General features: G+C 43.2%; 1 protein-coding gene across 1 annotated transcript in view; it reads left to right on the top strand.

The window, feature by feature from the left end:
* LOC103614981 (protocadherin gamma-B5-like) overlaps positions 1-6,053 on the top strand; it is a 50,675-nt gene that overhangs the window by 22,584 nt on the left and 22,038 nt on the right. The window lies entirely within an intron of this gene.

The following is a 6,053-nucleotide window of genomic DNA, read 5'->3' on the forward strand; positions in this document are numbered from 1 at the left end:
GGCGTCTTGCGCGGCGTGCCGGTCTCGCACTTCGTGGGCATCGACGGCGTGCGCGCCTTCCTGCAGTCCTACTCGCACGAGGTGTCGCTCACGGCCGACTCGCGCAAGAGCCAGCTGCGCTTCTCGGGCGGCAGCTGCTGCGACACCCTGCCGGCCCGGCCGCCGCCCGACGAGCCCGCGCCGCTGCTCGGGGAGGAGGATATTGCCGGCTCCCAGCCCGGGGACCCCTCCTCACTCCTGGTGAGTTACTCATGCCGAAAGGCAAAATTTCGTTCAGGAATGGTTTTGTTCGTCTTGCCACGAGGTGGTGGTGGATGTATAATCAGTTGTTGGAGGAGATAGAAGTGATGCTTCTCCTGGGTGCGTCGTTTTTTCGGGTCTTAGTTTTTTTATCTGCCACCAGGTTCTTTCTCGTTTTCGGGTGCATCGTTTCTTCGGGTCTTAGATTTTTTTATCTGCCACCAGGTTCTTTCTCGTTTTCTCCCCTTACCCATATAATACAGTTTTCCTCTCAGTCTTACCTCTTCTGAATGGATGTATTGCGTTGTTAGGTAAGGGAATGTCGCATGATTAGCCGAATCAGGTGTCTTCCTGACAGCACGTGTTAGAGTGGAGTGAAATCCTCTTGAATGAGATACTGACATCGTTTCTATTCCTCTCAACCTTTAGTTTTCCTCATGATAAGCCAGTGAGCAAGAACGGTCTTTGCATTCATCTACATTCTGATCTTTCTGCATTGTCTGGAAGAATGTATGTACCTGTGTATGAAGGGCCACTGGAGGAAATAGCAGAGAAGTTTTGCTGATCCTATGTCTTTTAAGTTTTTTTAAGAACTGGATATGCCTTAACTTGAAAATTCCTGTTATGGCAAGAGCTGTACTAGGGAAGAAGGAGACAGATTCAGGTTACAGGCAGGTAGGTGAGGAGGGGGAGAATGCCCCTGTGCAGATTTTCACCATCTTAGTCTCTCCTAGAGGACTGCTCCTTTTTACCTTTTAGATGTTTTAAGTTCTCTAATGACCAAACAGATGTATCCTCCACATTCATTACAGAGATGTAAAGATAACTGTGTGAAGTCCGTGGTGGGATGGTTCATGTTGAAGAGAGCGGTCTAAGCCAGAAGTTGACTTCCGTCTTCTCAAAGAGGCTTGACTAGAAGACATTATTCCAGCTTTATTGGGAGGGCTGGGTGGTCCTTCCTGTGTGTTTGCAGGTGGTTGTGATGTTTCTAACTAATAGCTTAATTGTGCAATTATGACAAGTGCCATGATGGGAGCATTGGGAAAAGGATACTCTGTATTCATTCCCTTCAGAAGGAAGTTATGGTTCTACTCCAGGCGCCATAATCTAGAAGAGTTTGTTCTGATCTCTTATTTTCTGCATGTGATAAGGAGTTGCTTTGTTTGTTGTTATGAGGTAAAGGTAAAATGAGACTAAAGATGTCTTATTTTTGATATCACACTGCTCAGAATCTGACTGGTCAAGTTGTGGGTTCATCCATCTGCTTTCTTGTAGTATATTTCCGGTGAATGGTAGCTATGTAGCATCGTACAGTGTGTGTCAAGGTTTAAAAGTAACTCATCTTCTGAGTTGCATGACATGCTGAAGGGTGTGATAATGGTGTCTTCGAGCTGCTGCTTTTACAACTGGGATCTTATCAGAGCTGCATATTGCTTAATCAATTCAGGACATTTTACATTTCTTTGAAGCATCATGACGAGCAGAGAAATCTCTTTGCACACATCCGTGTTGTGATCCTTGTTCTCAGTAAGGAGCAGCTGTGTGTGCAACATTTCTCTCACGGTGGCTCATGCAGACAGAGCAAGTAAAAACCGTTGCTCTGGTATAATTGAAAATGACTGAAATATGTAGAGATGATGTGCAAGTTCAGTTTATCTTAGTTGTTATATGAGGCCCACAGTAGTGGTTTTGTGCATTTTCCCTTTTTTATTTTCCACAGAAATTACACTGGGGAACAGTGGCTGTAGTCTTTGGTGTGAGCTCCAGTGTGAATGTTCTGTTGACTTTTTACAAACTAGATACCCTTCTTGAGTACCTACTACCGAAATGTTAAGGTATTTAAGCTTGCTGAGGGAGGCACCTCCCCTTCCTGGTGAGTGTACATGGCCTAATCATGGTGCACATTACAGGGGTTTTTTTCTGTGCATCTGGAAGTTTTATTAAATGTTCTTGCAACTTATGAGAGTCAGAGAACACTATGTAAGTTAAGAAGGGCTGGAGATAAGAGTCCTGGGAGCTGTGTGTGAAGGTCTCTGGAAAGACACGAGAAATATGGTTTGCCCTTTTCCCTGACCAGTGCCCAGTTTTAGTATCATGCACTGCGAGTTTCATCATCCCAAAATGTTTAGCTAGATGACATCTTACTCCACCTGTGCAGGGAGCCTTGGGAGGTTCTTCCTATGTGTTTGCATCTTTTTATCAATTCTTAACTAACAGGTAAAGTATTTACTTATAACAAATACCATAATGGAAGATGTGGTAAGATCAAATATTTTATTTACTACCTACTAAATACTGGAATTACGTAGCTACTCTAAGTGCCAAATCTAGAACTGTATGACATGATCCCTTCCATTGTGCATGTGTTAACTTGTTGTCTTGCTTGATCTAATGAGCTAAAGGTGGGCCTTTTTCTCTGAGAGTGTGTGGAAGATCGCATCTGTTACAGTTGTCTGACTGCCCTGTGCATGCCTTTCATGTTTTCAGATATGAAGAAAAAGACTTTCATAGATGTCTTTCCGCAAAACATCACTCGAAGAAATACTCTTTCTTGTTAAATACTCGTGGTGAGAAGTCAGTGGAAGATCAGTGAGACACTGGCCTCAAAGCAGAAAAGGAGAGGATTGTACGCTCCACCTGCCTTGGTGTGCTTTCATAGCGTTCCTAGTGCCAAGGCCCGTGTGGCTTATACCATTCCCTCTTTTCCTGTGTCCCAAAAAGATACAGCCTTAGGTGAATTTTTCTGCAGACATACCCATGAAAGTGCAAACGTGCTTCAGAGGTTCTGTGTCTAAGAACTCTCCCTTTTCCAGCTACATGTCCTTGTAATACTGTGATGTAAAATCTTGTCGTGGGTGTGCTAAGCTTTCCCCAGCCTTGACCAACCTTCAGATGTTATTAATGGATCTTGCTCATATGAAGTAGCTACTGATATTTTGTTGGTATTGAAACTGGCTGTTTGTGGAGAATGCAGGGCATGGGGTAGTAGTTTTGTTAGGAGATTCTGATTTGGAGGTTTGACTATTTCACATCCCTTGAAATGAGTGATGAGCAGAGAAGTTCATATGTGTGGGTCTGTGCTGCTATCCGTATTCTGCATAAGGAGAAGTTGTGTGGGAAACACGTCTTTTGATGGTGTCTGTCAGCAAAGTGGTCCCTGTTGGGTGATGTCTGAGCACACTGAAGCTTTCTGTCTGCACAGAGACAGGGCAGGTAAAAGAGTTTGCTGTGGTGTAGTTTGAACTGTCTAAAAGGTTGGTATAAACATTCAATTTCCCTATTTTTATTCCCATAGTTATGGTCCTGTGCACTTTTCTTGTTTTCCAAAGAAATTAGTTAGAGAACCATGCTTGTGGTCTATGGTGTAAAGTCCCATGAGATCCTCCTGTGTACTTTTTGCAAGGTAGATTATGCTTCTTGTGTACCTACTACAGTTGACATAGTCTGAAATGTTAAGGTATGATTCTTATCTTCTGTGGCTTTCCTATTCCTTCCTTGTTTCTTGTGTTCTACAAGTAGGCCTTGGTTTGGCTGATAGTCCCTGACAGTAGAGATCTGTTCAGATTATCAAGCGGTGAGAGGTGTTCTCATCCATGTTCATCCATGAAGGTGTTCAGCTGCCAACAGAAAGACTTTGATACATTTATGTTTCCCTAGATTGTCACTGGTTACAGGCTCTTTTGCTTGTGGCTGACATACAGCCAAACGATGGGTACTGCCTGTAGTGCAACTAAAAGTTGTGAATGCAGAGTAAAGAAATTGAGGAACTAGTTTGGAACCAGGAAAAGAGGTGGGTCAATGTGGTTTTGGATGAGCAATGGTTTGATTTCATGCCAAGGCCTGTGCCATTTATGTTATGATCCCAACATCCCTGTATAAAAAGGCAATGGTAGTCATGTGACAATAAGGTGTTAGAACGTGTGTACCTAGAACAATGATGTCTGAGTAGAATGGCTTGTGATTCTTGTGTGAATCATCCTTTACTCACCTCTGTCTCCCTGGAACATTATGATACACAATTTCCTCACAGTTGTAATTCCACTTCCTTTCAGGCCTTTGTTTCTTGGAGGGCCATGGTTCATTTTCCCCATTTCTGGAGAGAAAAGGCATTTTTCATTAGAAGATGCGAGTGTTGTTTTGCAGCAAAACTCATTGTAATCACCTAAACCAGGATTTCAGGTGTGAAGAATAAACTAAAAAGGAGTCTTTTATATTTTCTTGTAGAATAGACAAAAGGCCCATTATAAAGTGTTTACATTTAGAGAATTTTATTTGTAGGCAGGTTAACAGGCCACATAGTAGAAAACAAATCACATGAGAACTGATGACGATTTCATAAAATAAAATTAGATGTGCACCATGCAATTTGTTTTGGTTCTGCTCAGTAAATAACTCTTGCCTTGCTTTTTGTTTTGAGTGTGACCTCCGGGTGTCTGATCTCGCGTGTAAGGTCACATCTGTTCCTATTGGCCGAGTACAGGTGGAGTTCAAAGAGTTGTAGACGATATCTCAATGCCTAGCTGTAAACTACTAATGTGTGGTGACTTCAAGGGCCTGTACTTGGACTGATATATTCAGTATCTTTATCAGTGACACAACTAATTGGATTGAGAGTACCCTCTACAGGATTGCAGAAAACACCAAGCTGAGTGGTGCCATTGATTCAGTAGAGGGATGGGATGTCATCCACAGGGACCTTGACAGTCTGCAGGAGTGGACCCATGTCAGTCTCTTGAAGTTCAACAAGGTCAAGTGCAAAGCCATGCACCTGGGTCAGGGCAATCCCCTTTCAATACAAACCTGGAGGATTGAGAGCTGCATTGTGGAGAAGGACTTGGGGTTCTGGTGGGTGAAAAATGGGGTATGAACTGGCAGTGAGTTCTTGCAGGCCAGGAAGGCAGTGATATTCAGGGCTGCATAACAAATAGTGTGGCCAGCAGGACAAGGGAGGAGGTTTTCAGTCTCCACTGCCCTTTTGTGAGACCTGTTGGAGTATGTTCAGAGAAGGATAACAAATGTTTTTAAAGGGACAGAACATCTCTGCTATGTAGATGGGCAGAGACAAGCCCTTCAGCCTGAAGAAGAAAAGGTGCTGAGAAGATCTGATTGAAATTTTTACTATATAAAATGGGATAAAAGAAATAAAGAGAGAGATTTCTAATAGGGTGCATCTTGATAGGAAAAGGTGAATGGTTTCAAACTGAAGGTAGGTTTAGAGTGGTCATAAGGAAGACATGCTTTTCAGTGAGGATGGTGAGACATAGGAAAAGGTTACCCAGAGAAGATATTGATGTGCTGTGTTTGAAAGAGTTCAATGTCTGGATGGATGGGGCTTTGAGAAACCTGACCTAGTGAGGTGTGGACTACACGACCTTTAAATGTTCCTCCACATCCAAACCATGACAGGATTGCAATGACTTCTCCTTCAATGTGTTTCAAAGTATTATAGACTACTCCAACACAAATATTACCTTCTGCATTTTTTTTCCAGTTAATATAAAAATACAAAATACACGAGAGTGCTAAAGAGCTTTTAAAGTCTTTCACAGGTATACCGTGGCTTCTTCTTCTGGTACTTGTACCATCATTTCATCAAGAGCAACTGACTTTATTGCTCTGCCATAAATACTTGCTTCTGCTTGTTCACTGCAAAACAAGGTGGCGACCTAAAAGCACCAAAACCCACTTTCTCAGAATGAAACGCCTTTGGAGTCCAATTAAGCACGTGAAGTACGTGTGCGCTTGCTGATCGCAGTCTAAGAGAGAGCCCAGAGGCGGCGCAGCCCCCGAGCCCCGCCCAAAGCCGGGCCCCC

The sequence above is a fragment of the Corvus brachyrhynchos genome, unplaced genomic scaffold, assembly GCF_000691975.1.
Source record: "Corvus brachyrhynchos isolate BGI_N302 unplaced genomic scaffold, ASM69197v1 scaffold545, whole genome shotgun sequence".
NCBI classification, from domain to species: Eukaryota; Metazoa; Chordata; class Aves; order Passeriformes; family Corvidae; genus Corvus; species Corvus brachyrhynchos.